The 20,755-nt window shown below is 31.6% G+C and overlaps 2 long non-coding RNA genes across 2 annotated transcripts; both read left to right on the top strand.

Annotated features, from left to right (window-relative positions):
• The first annotated feature begins 3,335 nt into the window (after window positions 1-3,335).
• Window positions 3,336-18,835, top strand: LOC111634785. Its single transcript, XR_002758283.1, has 3 exons — window positions 3,336-3,437; window positions 11,366-11,438; window positions 18,671-18,835. It is a non-coding gene; the product is annotated as an uncharacterized LOC111634785 (long non-coding RNA).
• On the top strand, window positions 13,814-16,796 carry LOC111634786. Its single transcript, XR_002758284.1, has 2 exons — window positions 13,814-14,782; window positions 16,739-16,796. It is a non-coding gene; the product is annotated as an uncharacterized LOC111634786 (long non-coding RNA).
• Window positions 18,836-20,755: the final 1,920 nt, after the last annotated feature.

Raw genomic sequence — 20,755 nt, 5'->3', positions numbered from 1 at the left:
AAAATTAACTTAGAGCTTTTATAAGCCACTATTACATCTCTGATGGGCAGATTTACCTTGAACATGGTAATTTATATGAAATTAAGCATATATGAATATGAGGAGAAAAATATCAATCAGACTAACTGCATGTATGTCATTGTTATAGAAAAATCACTTGTTAATTCAGCATAAATGCATCTTAATGAACTAATATTCTTTGTTTTATCATAAACTATCTTTAGGTTATAATTATAGTGCTCAATATAATAATATATTATTGAATAAATTTCATTATGAATATTGTGTGATGTTCACTCAAGTTAGAATTTATGCATAATATNAAATAAATATATATATATATATATCTCCACTAACATTTTAATGCTTTACAGTAAATTTTAACGTATCACAAACATGCAAGGTCCACCATTTGTGATATGTTAAAATTTACTGCAACACATTAAACAGTTAGTGGATATATATATTTAAAAGACAAGAGTGTTTACTCAGAATGTAGCATAAAAAAGAAAGATTGTAATATTATTTTAATGTAAGGCCTAAAATGTTTGTGTGTGTGTAAGTGAATTCTCTATAACGTCTACTACTTTTGTCCACTCCAGGTGAAATTTTGTTTTGTTGCTCTTTATGTTGCAACAGATAATAATATTACAAATTAAATAGTTTATACTAACAACTCTTCTTGAATTTCTTGAAATCTCTACTATTCTCAAATCTTCAATCTCTACTTTCTCATAAAAAAGTATTACATCATGCTTGATGGGAATTTCTAGTATATACATAAAGAAATATACTTATCATCATGTTTTCTTTTTAGTTATTTAGCTTCTTAGCATTTTCAGTATTATTCCTTTGGGAGTGGAGCACTTAACAATATACAATACAATATGTAGTATCTCGTACACAATATATACAGTATATGAGATACTGCATTATTATAATGTTAGATATTACAACAGTCTTCGTTCAAATGAAGTTTTTTACATAAACATTGTTTTCTCCAGTTCCTTGGAATGGAAAAAATAAATGTCCTTTAATATGGATCTACTATATAAAACAAATAAAAATGCTTTGTTAAGTTAATCATTATTTATATAAAATTATTCATTATTCCCTGAGAATTCACTTTTTAAGAAGATTATTAAAAATTTTATATTCAGTAATAGCAGTCAGTCCTTTCAAACAAGTTTTTTTTATATGAATAGCTATTGTAATTGAATAATGTAAAGAATATTCAAGATGAAAGCATATTCTTTGATCTATACCAGTAAATTCATTTTAATATTAGTTCATTTTTCATTTAAATATAAAATAATATTGATAATGCTGCATTTAAAGAATTATATGACAGAAGTTAATAAATACATTTCATTATTTTTGTTATTGAATACCTTTTCATTTTCATACGTGATAAAATTTGGTTCTTTTTTGTTAATGGGATGCCAGTTGTATCTTTAATCTGATGTGTGGTACTGTCATCCTCTAAGACTATCGCATTTAACTATTTAGCCCATTCTGATTAAGATTAAGAGATTAAGCTGATTGATATGAACAGTCAAGTGGGCTTTGAGTGGCCCACTTGACTGTTCATGGGGTACTTGATGTTATATAGTTTTACGGGATGTGGGGACTTGGCTCCACCTGGGCACTGAGGTGCGAGTGATAGCGAGCAGCAAAGTGCACAACTATATATGAACCATGTAGAACAGGCAGTATACCAATACATGTTAAAAACTGATTTTTGGATGCAAATATCTCACAAAGGGTCAACAATTCTGGGATGGTGAGAGCTTGAATCTTACCTGTTGCTGTACATATCGGCTGGTGTTCCATTAACAAAAATGTTGCCATAAATTTTTATCTTTTCCCTTTTGTTTGTTGATCATTCCTATTATATTATTAATATAAAAGCTGTCGTGTGTGTGTGTGAATTTCTTACAACTCCTGCACCTTTTATCTGATCTAAATGGAATTTTGGTTATATTCGTTTTATGTTCTGATGGAAAGTTTAGGCTACTTATTTTTGCAGAAATATTAGCTATAAAATGGTGTTGCAGTGATGTCAGTGACCTCATTTAGTTTATATTTGACAACGAAATTTCCTTTAAGTTACATTTTTTAATATTTTGGCAAATGGCATGTTTTAAACATACTTCATTAAATTTAAAATTTAAACATTAAAAAAAGATAGCTTCATTGTGTCACTTCTATAACAAATTTTATAAAAATCTTTCCATAGTATCCTATTGAAAATAACAATCTAACAAGCTCATTATTTAGAAAGTGTTATCGCTCATCTAACTAACGTATGTACAATTTAGCTTTAGTTTTATGAATTTGGAATTAAGAAATGGCTTTGTCAATGGCTGCAGAAATAGCATCATGTCGTCAATCAGCAAAACAATATTAAGGTGTCTATTACTAAAAGAAGACACAAGGAAATCTTTTAAAAGACAATATAAAAGCCACTCAAGAAACAAAACGTTGATAAATAAATAAATATATATATATATATATATATCTCCACTAACATTTTAATGCTTTACAGTAAATTTTAACGTATCACAAACATGCAAGGTCCACCATTTGTGATATGTTAAAATTTACTGCAACACATTAAACAGTTAGTGGATATATATATTTAAAAGACAAGAGTGTTTACTCAGAATTTAGCATAAAAAAGAAAGATTGTAATATTATTTTAATGTAAGGCCTAAAATGTTTGTGTGTGTGTAAGTGAATTCTCTATAACGTCTACTACTTTTGTCCACTCCAGGTGAAATTTTGTTTTGTTGCTCTTTATGTTGCAACAGATAATAATATTACAAATTAAATAGTTTATACTAACAACTCTTCTTGAATTTCTTGAAATCTCTACTATTCTCAAATCTTCAATCTCTACTTTCTCATAAAAAAGTATTACATCATGCTTGATGGGAATTTCTAGTATATACATAAAGAAATATACTTATCATCATGTTTTCTTTTTAGTTATTTAGCTTCTTAGCATTTTCAGTATTATTCCTTTGGGAGTGGAGCACTTAACAATATACAATACAATATGTAGTATCTCGTACACAATATATACAGTATATGAGATACTGCATTATTATAATGTTAGATATTACAACAGTCTTCGTTCAAATGAAGTTTTTTACATAAACATTGTTTTCTCCAGTTCCTTGGAATGGAAAAAATAAATGTCCTTTAATATGGATCTACTATATAAAACAAATAAAAATGCTTTGTTAAGTTAATCATTATTTATATAAAATTATTCATTATTCTTTTATAAAAAGAAACTACTTCCAAACTTTGGCTCTAGTTTGTAAAATGAAGAAAACTTGAATACTTCTAAGTATTAATAAAGTTTAATAAAAATACAAAATTTCTTTAACACTGTCTTTAGATATGGTTTTAGAAGATGTGACTGAATAGTGAGTATTACAGAATACATTTATATTTACTTTTAATTATACAATGATTAATCTTTTATCTATAATTATTTAATTTATACATTATATAATTTAGCATGGCTAAATTCTGCCAAATTATATCTTATAATTGGATTAGGTCTAATTATAAAATATATAATATATTAATGGCAAAAGTAAGTGTAGGTTTCTTTTTGAAAATTTATTTATTTTTATTGCTTCATACTTTATCAGGATTGTTATAACAACCATCAATTTGTTTATTATCATTATGCAATACATACTTCAATATTAATTAATTTGTAGAATTTCGTTGGATGCTATAAGTTTAAAAAATTAAATTGAAGACACAGTCTGTTGAAAAAGGATTCTCCATTTATTCACTTTCAATGTTCCAGAATACAAACTTTTGATGACCAACCTTTCATTGTGAGCTACTTGGCCATCAAAATTAAAACTTCCCTTAAAAACAGAGAAAAAATATCCTATTAAAAATACAAGCGTAAAAAATCGGAACTGGTAATGGCACAGGTATCTTTTCTTCCATCCTTACCATTTGGGACTAGAAACAAACTACTGGAAAGATTTGTCACCAGGGGGCAGCTGAACATCTACATTTACCAGTACTTGTTTTTCTAGTATATAAATAGCTCTATCATCCCCAAGTGATAAGGATGGAAGAAAAGAAGACATCTGTGGCATTATCGGTTCTGATTTTTAAATTTGTGTTTTTAACAGGATATTTTTCCTTTCACATACACTGAACCAAATTTACGGTGTGGTACGATAAACGACGAAAAATAACGAAAAACAAACGTTTTCGAACCCCTTCTGGGCTCTTCATCAGGTTCCTACAGTTTTAACTCGTAAATTCAAATAACGAATCCTCGTGAAACTGTAGGAACTGTAGGAACGTAGAAACGTGAAACTGTAGGAACGAATCCTCGTTATACGAATTTATATGAAACGGATCCCTGTCACATATAACCCATATCTAAGATCTATATATGCTAAGATCGCCAGGAAGCGCCAAATAAGTATTGCGTACAGGAGGTGTCCCACCATTTTTAACATCTTAAGTAATGGGAAGGACCCTCCTAACCCCAGCAGAAGATCTGGAGTCTATAGGGTCCCTTTGAGAGACAACAGATTCAATAGGGATTTAGTATATATAGGCTCTACTAAAAGGTCCATAGGCATCAGAATGCAAGAACATCAGGCAGATATTCGTCACGGGAGAACCAACACGGCCCTCGCAACATACGTAACGGATCCAGAAATAGTTGCCGACTTTACTCGGGCCAATCTCCTCCTCGGTGCGCCTCCCAATGATCGTCTCAAATGGTTAGAGGCGATGCACATCTTTAAAGCCTCTATCGATACTACGTGCATAAATTTTAAAGAGGAGATGCTTTTGTCGATGGCCTGGCAAGAGTTGATTCACAACACGATTTAGCCGCCTGTTATATCCGAGTAGGCAGACTCGGCACGCATGCGCGTCGTATAATTTTGAAAGAATGATTCGAACTGAAGATCGTACTTATTTTAACGACATTCGTTATTCGAATTTACGAGCTAAAACTGTAGGAACCTGATGAAGAGCCCAGAAGGGGTTCGAAAACGTTTGTTTTTCGTTATTTTTTGTCGTTTATCGTACCACATCGTAAATTTGGTTCAGTGTATGTGATTATTATTGAGGTGTGGTGAGTAGTTTGTTTTTATATTTTTCCTTTCTTTTTAAGGGAAGTTTTAATTTTGATGGCCTAGTAGCTCATAATGAAAGGTCGGTATTCAAAAGTTTATATTCTAGGACATTGAAAGTGAATAAATAATGAATCCTTTTTAAACAGACTGTATCTTCAATTTAATTTTTAAAACTTCAATATTGTTTTTGTTTACATTCATATACAAGAATGGATAACCATCTGTCATCTGGAAAGGGTTTCACATTCCTTTATTTTGGTAGAAATTGCCCAAAATTGTAGCATCAAAAGTAACTCACTTCTAAGAATATGCCCTTAGGTTTATTTTTGGAAGTGATCTATTTATTGATAAGTGCCACAGATCTATCTCCCTGTATCTCATGGCTGACAGACTGAAACTTGAAAAGGTAATAATGCACAAGGTTTTGGTTGTGAGCAATATGAATAAGCCATGAGAAACTCCACTCAAACCGAAAAGTAATAAAATTTGTTCTTCTTTTGGGTGTTCTACAACAGTGTTCCGCAACTGGTGTGACGTGAACTTTTACGTATTTTGTTAATTTCAAATTTTATTTATATATTTTTATCACAGTTGTTGTGTTTCTTATGCTTGTATTTCATTTTCTGCTGCAGTACTCATGAAATAAGATGATGTTTGTTTATTCTTTATTACAAACCACGCATTTTTATGTATTCTAAGAAATTATATGTAAAAAAAATTTGCTCACAGGTATTGATGTCTGTTTAATAACAATAATAATAGGTTAGTGGCATTACGTAATTCTATTAATAGTATCATATCATACGTTTTNATTGAAGTAATTTAAACATAAGCATCCATAATTTGCAATTACACACACTACTCCATATTTTAGGTAATAGGGTACTTTGTTATAATTATTATTTTGAATGCATTTGATAGTATCATTTCTATATAATGATACTATCAAATGTATTCAGAATAATAATTATAACAAAGTACCCTATTACCTAAAATATGGAGTAATGTGTGTAATTGTAAACTATGGATGCTTTCATGTACAAATTTAAGCAATTTGCCTACAAAAGCAATAAAATGATATATTTTTGTACGAAACTAGCAGGTAAGCCTGGTGTTGTCTGGGCATAAAAAATAAGAACAAATGTTAAGATTATTTTGTACTTTTATTCACTATATTATATATAATAGTATTTGATTTATATAACTACAAAAGTTACCTTCATAAGGTTTATCACACCGAGTGACCAATCTAACACGTTTTAAAAATTCTTTAAATTGTGTACAGGTAAGAAATAAAGAATTTTTAATTTAAAATGTGTTTGTTTGGTCATTCAGTGTGATAGTCCCTTATGTAAGTTAACCTTTGTAGTTATATAAATCAATTACTATAAAAACAAATATTAAAACAAAAACCATATAAAAAGTTTGGTTATTTTAGCCTACCATTTTCATGTTTATTGCAATACTAGGATGGTATGAAATGGCTCAATTTCAACAATTGAAAATAGATATCTTAAATTTTTTATAGATTCATGTATATGTTTTTCTAATGTTAGCTCTAATAAACTGTTACATTCACAGCCAAATATTAAATGGTGATCTGCTAACAAATCAAATTTTGCAAAAAATGAACCAAATATTTAAACTCTGTACCCTCAAAAACAAGTTAAAACATATTTTGTGCTCACTGGTAACCTTGTATTATGTAATTTTTCTAATTCGAATGCCACCATACTGCTGGATCTGATAGGAAGAAGTGACGGTTGCAGAAGGAGATTGAAGTTAATTCAACAAAAGTAGTAGTTGACATCATCCTGGAAGATAGGATGTCAATGATTACTACTAATTAATACTGGTCTACTATTAATATTTGAAAAGTGATCTGTGTTGGATAGGTTGTGATGATCCCATACGTGATCGAAGTTGCTAACCTTAACATGCAAAATACTTCATATAAGACTTGTTTAATTAAAAAAAATATTGTAAAAATGCAGAATAATTGATTTTGTAGAAAGACTTATGTAAAGCTGGCCCCAATTTAAGTGTTACTAATGCTAAGAAAACCCAGGAAACTTCACACTGCCAGTTTGAAACCAAGACTGACTACCGATGTTCAGTGGTTTTATCAACTCGGTTACTGGAGGGTACTCATTGGGCTGCAATTGAAAAAATTGTAGATCTGTAAATTCCCACTGTTGTCCGTCTGTCTCTGTCCTTCCATATTCTTGAGAACGGAGTTAGGTAGATGAAAGTCGAGACCAGACATGGAAATTGTAAGAGAAAAAGAACTAGATTAACTATTTATGAACTTCCGATTTGTACCGCGAGTCACGCTATTTTAATTCAAAAATTCCCCTGAATGGGGTTAGATACATAACCGGCATGACTATTGCTAATAGGAAAAGTATGATGTACAGGAGCAAAACTACTACACAACGCAGGCAAGTGGTGTGTGCCCTGTCGCAGTAATGATATAATCGTGCATTTATTTCACGCTATATCATTGTCGCAGTAATTCAATGAATAAATATATTTATATATATATAAATGAGGATGTTTGTTTGCTATACACTCCTGGACCGTNATTATATGTAAAAAAAATTTGCTCACAGGTATTGATGTCTGTTTAATAACAATAATAATAGGTTAGTGGCATTACGTAATTCTATTAATAGTATCATATCATACGTTTTTGAGGGGAATAACATTTTGGTGTGCCGTGTTGAAGTCATGGGTGTGCCGCAAGTAGAAAAAGGTTGTGGAACACTGTTCTACAAGGACCAGTAATAAAATTAGTTTGCATAGATTTCCCATTAATCAAAAATTGTGTTTGGAATGGAAGACAAATCTGAAGATTGGAAAGAAAATCACAAGCAACTTTTATGCATGTAGCAAGCACTTTTTAAAAGATTCTTTTTTCATTCTAGGTTAGTATTTAAAAGAACTTTTTTGTTTTAATCTATGATACATAAATTGTTTTCAAGGTGTACAACATCTAATTCACATGTATGAAATTCTATTTAGCAAATCCTCATGTTCCATGCACAGCTGAGTTAAGACTAAGACCTGGTGCCATTTCTTCTCAGAATTTTCATGCAAGTTTCCACAAACATGTTCTTACTCTGAGAAAAAAAGCTCAACTGACAACAAGGAAGGAGTGAGCACAAAGGAGGAATGGTGTCCAAGCTTTGCAGAATTTGAATGAAGAGCCTGAGCCTCACTATTCAACTACTACTGTTTTTTCAGTTGTAAATACTGTGGTTCAAGAAACAGAATTATCTGAGACTGAAGAAGATAATATTTGCAGGTGCTAAAATTTAAATTTGCCATACAAAAGATTAAGCTTATTACATAAGCTTAAACTTAAACTGGTCAGGCTTAACTTTTTACTGGAATTATAAACTAATTTTTATCATAAAGCAACATTCTTGATGATAAATCTTATATACTTTTTCATAATTACAGGAACAATTGTATCTATGGAAGATAGATGTCAATGCTGCATTCACATTATTTAACATGAAGAGTGAAAGGCATGTTGTTGACATGGGAGTTCAGGTGTCAATATCTGATTTGACTCCTCATTTTCATCTTGCATCTATGCTACATACAGATGCTAAGCATAAACTTTTCACTGGAATTCCAAAGAAATGTACAGAAGTTTATAAAAAAACAGGGGCATTTTAACAACTGAAGATATTGTTATGATTTTTACCAAACTTGCATTAAACCTTAAAGTTTTGTGACACTTGTAGTGTTATTTTCAATTTCATCATCATCATCTTGCCAAAGGTATTTCAAGAAAATTTTATCTCTGTTGAGACTTTAAAGTGTGCAATTATATGACCATCTAAAAGTGAAATTTTACAGAATATACCAGAATGTTTTTGCCATTACAGGAATGTTCATGTAATATTAGATTGCACTGAATTAAAAATAGAGAAGCCTACCTGTTTACACTGAAGAATTCTAACATATAAAGTATTCCCATTATTATAATGGATACAATAAAACTTATGGTAAGAATTTCTCTAGCTGGACTAATCACATTTATCAGCAAAGCGTGCTGTGATCTTGCATCTGACAGTTATATCACATTAGAAAGTGGCATCTTAAAGAAACTAAAAAAACATGATGCTATTATGGCTGATAAAAGATTTCTAATTGAAAAAGAGTACTTCCAAGAAGGACTCAAATTAATAAGACCTTCATTTCTTTGAAGTAAAAGCCAATTTTTAAGTGAAGAATCCAATGAAAATTTTGCAATTGCTTAGACATGGGTTCACGTTGAATGTGCCATTCAAAGAATTAAAAGACTTTAAAATATTTTCAGGAACATTTGAGTGGTGCTTAATGCCATACATTGATTGCATGATAGTTGCTCTTGCAAGCATTGTAAACTTATCTCCTATTTTGAGTGGTGAAAAAATATTAAGTAATTAAAATTAGTTCAATCATTATTCTAATATTTTTATATAAGTTTGTGTTGATTGTGTGAATTTTTTTTATATAAAATAAACATAATTAATTACAAATACTTATAAATAGATGAATATACTTAGATACAAACATAAACATTATTATTAAAAATCTTCATTTTTTAATACATTAAAGTATTTATAGCTAATATACTGTGAAATTAACATACTGTGAAGTATATATAAGAACAAGTGTTCTCTTCTTAATGTTACTTACAATTGATCTCCTCTTAATGTTTTTTTATGGGATTAACAAATTTGCTATTACAGTCAGGATTGAAGTTGTTACATTATGTAAACAGGTTTACAGGTAGATTCTTAGGTTTTGAGTCATGCAATTCAATCGTGTTTTATTAAATCTGATGATAATGGGTGCATTTCTTTTTAATAAAGTTTGATGTCTGCCATTGTTGTGTTTTGAAAGTGCTTCACAGTTTTTGTACCAGAATTTTCTGAAATTTTTATTGCATTTCACTGCTTAATTAAAGCAGGACTATCTACTTTGGATATGCAAAGCTGGGATATGGTGTGGCTTCATAAGTACAAATCAAGGATTTCACCCTACCCCATTGCTTTTTCATGTCAGTGAAACTAAGTTCCAACTGTTCCAAAGGATACCCAAAAAATAAACAATTAATGTTCACCTAAGGCATGTAAAAGAATATTGTGCATTTTTGTTCTTCTCTTCACAGTTTTTTTGTAAATATTACGAGCTATCTGTGGACTTGGTTTATTTTTGTATAAGAACATTAGGGTTAGTTATGTTGTTGATAGATACTGCAAGATTTGGTGTAGAGGAATAGGTTTGCAGTAAAAATTGGTTTTCAAAATGTAATTTATAGTAGTAGCTGCCTATTTAAATCATTAAAAGTAATTGTCTGGGATTATTGTTAATAATGTCTCCAGATAGCTCTTCTTAATATTTACTCTTAAGTTTTATGAAGAACGAAACTTATCTGTTAAGAAATAGGAGTGCAGCAACAATATGCTTGCAGTTAACTGAACTGTATTTGCTGGAGCACTGGGCTTCTATCATAGCTTTTATTAAAATCTCAATTTCATGGGGTGTAGATTGTGGTGCTGTGATCTGTCTGTCATCACAAAACAAGCATGTGCCAATTGCCATTAATGTTTTTTTTTTTTTTACTCCACAAGAAATATGGTGACTTGCTTTTAAATCCTCTTCACCTTTAATCAAGCAGCATTTCCTCTTGAGTTTTTCTAATTTCAGATACTCTAATACATCATTTAATGACGATGCTATAACTATATACAAGATATCGAATTCTAATACAGTTTACACCTGGATAAAAGAAAGTGCATGTACCCAACACACACATAAACAAACAGCTATAATCTTTTCACTGAAACTCTGAGTAACCTCTATATGAAGTGGCACTTCCCAATAGAAATAGCCTGTTAGCATAGAAAGTGATTCAAGAATTTAAAAAAAATCTAAAATCTTAAATATATTTGTTGTCAATAATTCCTCATTTAGGACAAATTATATTACAATACACCAAATAACTTGATTTATGTTTAATGAATTAAGCAATTTGGTGAATTACTTCATGTTTATCAAATTTTAATATCACATAATTTTAAAAATAAATTATTATTACTTTTTAAAATTAAAATTTTTAAAAGTTGCTACACATGTTTTTTTATAATTTAATTTATAAACAATAAATTTTTAGTGTAATAAAATATGATGAAATGTTTTTTTATTTAAAATAAATCCATTTTCAGTGAAAGCACTCCAGAAGGTCGAAGAGTCACAAAATTAGATGAAATTTTGTTGAATGGCAATAACATAACAATGGTAAGTTTAATTCCTTAAAATCAAAGTAAAAATTTATTTAAATTTGAAATATAGAATTAGTAATGTAAGTTAAGTTTTATGTACAGTGTTTTAAGTGTAATCAAGAAACTTTAGTAATAAATAGAACAATAATTACAAAACAAAAAACTGTTACACATGCAAGTTCTTACTTTGTTTCTAAGTAAAATATAAACAGTTTTATAATGCTTTTAATGTTTATTTTGAAAACCAAATAATTGTTATATTTATTGGAAAATCAAAAATAACCTCACAAAATTATAAACCATTAAAAATTTCAAGGAGTCTTAATTATGTTTTTATTAATCATACAAGAGACATTAGAAATTTTTCTGTATTAAACCAAACGACAGCCTTAATTATTTGGGTCTTGGGATGTTTATATTACTGAATTTTTTTGATACAAACTGAAAAAACTCAGATACTGTTCAAAACTGTTTATATTTTTCTCTAATTGTCATGAAAACAATTTCAGTTTTCTCAATTTATCTGAAAACTGAAAAATTTCTGCAGCTAATACTAATCTACTATGAGAAAAAAATAAATAGCATATTTCCATATATAAACACATGATCTTTTCATTCCATTATTGTTATTCATACTGACCAAGTAAGATTGTGCAGTTAGATTAGATTGTTTCTCCAAAACAGAAGTTCCAGTTTTATAGATTTTAAATAAAATAGATCAATGGATATTTTATTATTTACATTTTACATTTCTGTCATATCAACATGCTATCAAAATTATGTAGACGATTTATTAAATGCAAATGAGTTTCTCATATAAAAAGGACATTTTAATGACTTGTGAGCACTAAGATTGGCCTTACTTTACCGCTAGACTTATTACACCAGCACAGGACATCAAATTAGACTTAGAAAAACACAATTTTATTTTCAGAATGCATTTTGGATGTGGAGTCCCTCATCAGCTTTTTTGCTACAAAATTAAAAGGATGAAAATAATTTTTTTTTTTTTTTGTTTGTTTTATGGCATTGTTTAATCTTTTAATGTTCTAAACATCGAATTGACATGTTAAATGTAAGTCTACAGCCTTTTTTCATTTGTGTCAATTATGGTACTTTAAAATTGTTAACTTCCTTTTAATTTTGTAGCAAAAAAGCTGATGAGGGACTCCACATCTGAAATGCATTCTGAAAATAAAATAGTGTTTTTCTAAGTCTAATTTGATGTCCTGTGGTGGTGTAATAAGTTTAGCGGTAAAGTAAGGCCAATCTTAGTGCTCACAAGTCATTAAGACTAGACAAGAAGCATATCATAGTATTCATAGGACATTTTAAGTAAATAGTATTTTTTCTTTAAGAAAAACAAAATGGTTATTTACACAACTAATTCTTTAATACTATTTACATAACATTAATATTAATAAATTTATGAATATGTTTAAGAGGAGTAATTACTTTTTAGGGTTAAATAGTTTTTCAGTAATTTGGGATATAAAAAGCTGTCATAAAGGAGAAGTTTGGATAATTTATCCATATGTTGATAATTTTTTAAGTTAATGCCTGAGATAGTATCAGCAAATGTAAAATTGTTTTGAATTTACAAGAATATTGAATTTGTTGAATGAACAAAAAACAGCTTGATCACTTAGACACATGCATGAGAGCTACCTAGATATTTGAAATCAAATTCAAAAATTCATAAAGTAATATTTTGTAATATTGACTTTACTAAAGTATAATTTAATGTATTTTAATCTTTATCATGATATAGTATCTTTTTTTCTGATTTAATTACTTTCTAAGGCACTCAGTATTATGATATTNTTATATTATATTATATAAGGGTCTTTCAAATGAAACCCGATCAATGGATATATGAAGCGCGAAATGTGTCTATATGAAATGTAGATGGAAACACTGTAGGCTCACACTGCAGTGTCACGTGACGGTGCTGTCACGTGAACCTTCGTTCGTTTAGCATGTCAGGCAGATACTCCATCCAACTTTCAAGCATGGATGCATCAACAGTTGATCGGATGGAATTTACCGCCTATCGAACCACCATAAATGCTGCTCGGTACGTGGAAACTTTAAAATCTCTGCGAGCTTTCATCAAGTCCAAGTGGAATGGTCTGCTATCGCAAGGGTCATCATCCTTCATCACAACGGCCGCATCGTGCAGGAATTCCTTGTCAAATCCAAGTGGGAAACGCTGCAGTATCCTACATACAGTCCTGACTTGCCCCTCTGCAATTTCCATGTTTTCGAGGAGCTTAAGAGTCATCTGAAAAGGCGTAAGTTTCTATCGGATGCTGAGGTGGAAGATGCAGTCAATATACAATTACAATCAAACAGGATCATTGNTGTTATCCTCTGTTTTACAAAGTTTTGTCAAATATTCATTCCATCTTACTAATTGCCTTTCCTTTTGCATTAAAATTTCTCCATTCTCATCCTTTATTGCCCCAATTTTCACCCTTCTTTCTTTCCTGAGATTAAATTACTGAATTACTAGGACGATGATATAGCGCGAACAAGAAAACAATGACAGATAGCCTGACAAGAAAATGCACCGGTGCCTATTTTGGCCCATTACTCAATATAATGTACACGGAATATTGTATAACAAATACAAGAATAACAAAACGGAATTTGTCGGATTGACAAGGAACGCTTCAAAGTCACATTTGCTGGGAAATACAATAGTGAAAAGGATGAACTGATCAGCAATTGACACGCATGTCACCATGCTCACCTCCAACTGCGATGCAACAGTCTCAACATAGTGGCGGGCTCGTCACCGAGTGACTTTTCTTGTCACAACATCAATTTTATTGGTCGTCAAGTTTTTGTCACAATGTGAATTTATATTACATCGTCATCCACGACATATTTCCCAGTGGAATCTTTATGCTTATTTCCTATGCTTAAGATTTAATATTTTCTTTTAAATTAATAAATCATTATGAAATGGAGTCTTAGAAATTCTTTGATATCCAAGTAAATTTTTCAAGGAAGTTCGCTAAACTTTATAAACAGAAAACTATATCAAATTTAATAACTGTATCTATAAATTGACGTCATTCACGACAACAATTATGCAACGAGCTTTTTCGGTAATTGTTAACGAATCAACAATTCAAATTCCATTGTTCTTTGTTTGAATCAAGACGCCATTTTCGTCTTTCTGGCATTTTCAAAGAAATAACGTAAGAAAAAGACGAGAAATTGCAGAATGATGGATGGAAGTGGAAAAGACAGTGTTTTAGTATAAGAAACAGATCATTCAAAGAACAATGGACTTTTAATTGTTTATTCGTATATACGTGATATGCATATAGGAATATACATTAAGTAAATGTAAATACTTAAATATAAAATATTACTACCAAATATAAATATAATTGCTAATTAAATTAGAATTGAATAGAATTAGAATTAAATATAAATATTTTATATATATATACTGTTTATTACTATTTAAATTAAATACGCTTATTGCTTTAAATTTAGTAATTAAACTGCTAACCTATTATTTACAGCTATAATTATAAGGGCTTATCAAGTCGCCTATGGCCGCCAGTGCTGTGTCCTTACACAGAACCGGTGGCCATAGGCGACTTGCAGTCCTCGTCGTGGGTGGAAAGCCATCAATAGGCATTCGACGACGGCCAGTAAGGCACAATGGCCTTCGTCGATGCTGGCCAACCATCTTTTTATATATACAGTACATCAGTTCGTGCATCACTTGCTGGGTGCCTTTTAACTTGTGCACTAGCACGTGCGTGCCGTTCTGTGTNGGTGGAAGATGCAGTTCGAAAATGGTGCAGACATCAACCCACTGAGTTCTGTGAGCAAGGAATCGATCGTCCAGTGTCACAGTGGAACAAGTTCCTTACTCATCAGAGCGATTATTTTTAATGTAACGTACTGTGCTATATTTACCAAATAAAGTCATTGATAGGGTTTCATTTGAATTACCCTCGTATATAGAATTAATAAATTCTCTCTCACATTAGAAATATGTATAAATATTATATTTAATTAAATGACCTATGTATTCTATTTATTAATATTTAAATTAAATACTCTTTAAATTTAATAATAAATAAAATGCTAACTTATTTATTTACAGCTATAATTATAAGTGTTTATCACATCGAATAAGACGTCATAATAGGCATAGCCGTATTCGACGACGGCCGACAGTGCCAACGAGGCACACCGGCCTTCGTCGATGCTGGCTAGCCATCTTTTCATATACAGGACATCTGCGCGTGCATCACGTACAGGGCGCCTTTCAACTTGTGCACTAGCACGTACGCGCCGGTCTGTGAACTACAAAATAATGATAATTGTCCAGTATATATTTTCAATTATGTATTTTAATATATAAGGAGCAATCAAAAAGTTCCCGGAATTTACATACAGTTAGAAAATCGGATATAAGATAAGGTTATGTATTGCTTTGGCGGAAACCTCAGCGTGTCTATTCGCAGTGTGATAATACTCGTACAAGTTTAGACTTGCAGAGTGGTTACTGTAGTGTCTTTGTTGGGGGTGACTGCTTATCATTCAGCGCAATGTCCCAGTTCGAGCAGCGTGCAAATTGGAGAAAACTGCTGTAGAGACGCTGTTGACTTTGCAGCAAGTTTACGGTTATAAGGCACTAAAGAAATCCACAGTTGACGACTGGTTTAGCCGATTTAAAAACGGAAAGGAGAGGTATTGGAGGATTACGAACGCAGCGGGAGACCGTCAACATCCAAAAGTGAAGAAAACATTGAAAAAGTTCCAGAACTGATTAAAAATGATCGAAGAATAACCATCGCTGAGATGGAGCAAGAAGTTGCTATCTCTCGCGGATCCATTCATGCAATTCTTTCCGAGGATCTGAAGATGAGACGTGTCTGCAAAATTCTTCGCTGACAACATCATTCCTGTCATCATCCAGTCACCTTACTCTCCAGATCTTACTCCCAGGGACTTTTGGCTGTTCCCTACTCTCAAAATGGGTCTCAAAGGGACGCGTTTCGCAAGCAGGGAGGACATCATATCGAATACTATGGCCCAACTCCGGAAGATTCCGAAGGAAGCATTCCACGCCTGCTTTCAACAGTGGCGGGATTGATGGAACAAGTGTGGTGGTGCGGGAGGGGCCTATTTTGGAGGTGATTAGGTCTGCGTTGACATATCTACTACAGTGCAGGATCACAATTCCGGGAACTTTTTGACTGCCCCTCGTACAATATTTATAACCTGCAAATATATTTATAATTATTTTATTCGTTGCTATTTTTTATTTTGAATTGACAGATCTGGATTGGAAATGCCTTTTATCATAACTTCATAGAAATATTTGACTTAATGACATGAAAATCGTATGCTTTGTGATCGACTTTAGGTTACCGAATTAATCAAATAGCAGCGAATATCCAGTTTTATTTCCCGATTGTTATTCTGTCGAGCAATCGGGGTCAGTTTCTGGAAAACAAAAAACTACCACAAAATGGGTGTCGCCTTGACGTGGCTTTGTGGCTTAACGTGTGAAAATGTTATCGAACTTCTAAAGATAATATTTTCCACAGACTAAGAACACCCGACAGAAATTTCATAAGTATTTGTAAAGTGATGTTTTGTCACTTTCCTGAAAATCACATAGCATTAAATGTGTTGACTCTATCACTTTATACACGTAAAAATAGACACAAACTTAAATTAGTATAAAATATACTGTATTAATAGGAGAAGAAAATCAGTAATATACAGTGGCGTGCCGTGACGTTTGATGATAGGGAAGCTGTTTGTATGATAGCATTTCCTACATTTTAATGCAGAATAACCAAGGAAATAGCGAAGTTGAGTCCGAAGTTTTAAACGCGGAAACGTGTACGTCGGACGTTCAGCGTCTCTTTCCTGTAAGCCTAGAAGTTTGCCCATGGTGTTTAGATAGTCAGTGGAATCATGTTCGACATTCCAAACGCCATTGTCAAACTTCGAGGCTTACAGGAAAGCGGCGCTGACATACACGTTTTAGCGTTTAAAACTTCGGCCTCAACCTCGCTAGTAACTATACAAAAACTGAGCTTTAAACTTAAACCAAATAAGGTTACCTGACACACTATTCTGCTAACGTTTATGAACTGTGGCACTGGACCAAAGTACAGTTGTCCCTCGATAGTCCGACGTTTTGTAATCCGACATGCTCAGTAGTCCGACGCACCTCCCGTCAAGGTCACCATAGTCCCTGTCCTCGTTACGTGTTTGCTTGCACAGAATCATGTCGCTATACATACCGTATGTACTGTACATTTATTGGCTTCCATATTTCTTTTAATAAACATATTTTATTTAACCGAATTGGGTGTTTCATTTCCATATTAACCTAGGCAGCATTTTACTCATAAAACGTAGGAATATTGTAGGCTACTGCTAGCGAAACAAAGCCAAATATGTCATCACTTTCGGTAATCCGGACACTTTCGGTAATCCGACACCTCCTTTGGTCCCATACCTGTCGGATTATCAAGGAACAACTGTACTTGCCCGACGCACTAGTCCGACAATGATAGCACAATGAACTAAGAAACTGAGCGCGCACTAGTCCTTGCGCGGGTTGTCCCGATGGTAGCCCGAGATACCCGAGATGGTTAAAATAGTCCGTAATAGTATCCAATGGTACTTATTGATTACCCTGGTTTGTATCCTAGTGAGTATTGTCTGTCCGGTTGTATCCTTGATGGAATAATCCTGGGACGCCGTACTGTTCGCTTGAGATGTTGATGTAAACTGTTACACACCGAAAGCTCCTTTGACATCCTGCCAGTAAGGTTTGCCTTGCATATGTGACAACCAAAAACCCAACCAGTGCCACAGCTGCACATCTGATTGTGGAGCACTTATCAGACGATTTATAGTGTCACAACCACGAAAATGTTCTTCTAGCTGTTCAACAGTTGCTCCATAATCAACGTTTATAACAAAAAACAGAGCCCATATTCTGGTCACTATCTTTGGTCTCTTGTCTCTCACAATCCGGTCGCTGATTGGCTAATCATTCGGCTTAGCCAATCAGCGACCGGCTTGGTCGCTGATTGGCTAAGCCAAATGATTAGCCAATCAGCGACCGGCTNCCATTCAAACATTTATTCTAAAGGATAATTTAGTGAACTTTTATTATTTTCATATTTAGTTTATTTTAAATTATAAAGTAAACATTGTAAAATTTGAATGTATTTTTATTTACAGATGGTACCTGGAGGCGATATGCCTGATACCTAATTAAATTTATCTAATATTTATGTTTCCATCTTGTGAATGTAAAAAATATGTAATAAAAGTTTTTGTGAGCTAAAATTTCTTTTAAATTTTTATATAGCTTGTTTTGAAAGTTTCTGAATCTTATTGACATATTAATAACAACAAACAATTTATTTTTAAAACACAATATAATGTAAATAAAAACATTCCTCCATTCAACATCCTGTATTCAGTTTTCTCTTACATTATTCAAGATATGTTCTGATCATTTACTGCTCTTCCGTTGACTCTGTAATATGACATACCATCTTAAAGCATAACTCATTCTGACATAAATATACAAGAGAGTGATGGTCACATTTTATTTTACAATTATTTAAAAATCTAACAATAACTCATCACTTATCACTCTATACTAGTGTTTCCCAACCTTTTTTGTGCTATGCCCCCCTAACATATACAGCGGCTATACTGTTAACTTAAACTCTGGACCAGTCCATTTTCGAATTGCCCCCTTAACAATCTATTTGCTCCCCTGTGGAGCGTGGGCCACACGTTGGGAAATGCTGCTCTGTACTGTGGAGTGAGGTAAAACTCTTAAAAATCAAATTTCAATTATTATTAAAACACTGCAATCTAAAACTTCATGCCAAAAACCACATGATTTGAGACATTGAAGTAATTTAAACATAAGCATCCATAATTTGCAATTACACACACTACTCCATATTTTAGGTAATAGGGTACTTTGTTATAATTATTATTTTGAATGCATTTGATAGTATCATTTCTATATAATGATACTATCAAATGTATTCAGAATAATAATTATAACAAAGTACCCTATTACCTAAAATATGGAGTAATGTGTGTAATTGTAAACTATGGATGCTTTCATGTACAAATTTAAGCAATTTGCCTACAAAAGCAATAAAATGATATATTTTTGTACGAAACTAGCAGGTAAGCCTGGTGTTGTCTGGGCATAAAAAATAAGAACAAATGTTANCTTATTAATCATACAGAAAAGACATAGCATTAACTGTGTTAATGCTATGTCTTTTCTGTATGATTTTTAGACATAGACATAGCATTTCAGAAAAGACATAGCATTAACTGTGTTAATGCTATGTCTAAACTCTATATGGCTTTATATTGGTAAAAATAGAGGCAAGCTAAAATTAATATAAAGTATACTGTACTAATAGGAGAAGAAAATCAGTTATATATCGATATGTTTTATAAAAAGTTTTACGTTCAGATAGAATTCTTAATAATGTATTACACAAGGTTTAGGAGGTTGTGATGCTATGTCACATTCTGTTGCACTTACATGTAGAAATACATAACAGTAAAAAAAAAAAAATGTTTAAATGTTGGAAGTGGTAGCATTTTAGCAACAGGCTCGCTGTTTATCTGAGAAAATCGCATAATTAAGTGTTTATTTTAGATCAGTTTAGACTCAAGTCCGAAATTATATTCATTAAATTTTTTAAACATGAAGGATGGTGCAAAAATATGCATAGGTTTGTATAATACAGATATTTGATGTTTCTCGTTATCATTATTTTATTTAAATTTTTTTTTCGTGTTTTTGTTTCTGATTTAATTTATGCAAAAAATAAATATTTTGTTTTACACGTGTTCTCAATAACAACAACAACGACATACCTACTTTTGCATCCCTCTTCATTTATATGAAAAATTCAATAATTCAATCAATCAATCAATCAACCAATTCTTTATTGTGTGAACCTTAGTTTGTTACAAGCGGTAATTTGTTACAAAAACAAAATCAATAGTATTATAATATATTAATATTTAACAAGTTAATAATTTAAGTACAAAATAACACAAAGTAAAATATCGAGTAATAATCAGTTTTTGTTTGATAGTTGCACGTCAAAGCGCCATATATTAATAATACGGTATCTTTCTAATCTTTAAACCTTATTAAATATTTTCCCTACTATCTCTAAATTTTACACAATGAAGAAATACATGTTCCCAAGTTTCATATACTTGCATAGTACAGTTACTACATATTTTTTTTCAGGATCTATTGTTATTCTG

This window comes from Centruroides sculpturatus, unplaced genomic scaffold (assembly GCF_000671375.1).
Source record: "Centruroides sculpturatus isolate CEXI.00-Female unplaced genomic scaffold, Cexi_2.0 scaffold492, whole genome shotgun sequence".
NCBI lineage: Eukaryota > Metazoa > Arthropoda > Arachnida > Scorpiones > Buthidae > Centruroides > Centruroides sculpturatus.
This window is presented reverse-complemented; position numbering and strand designations above follow the sequence as displayed.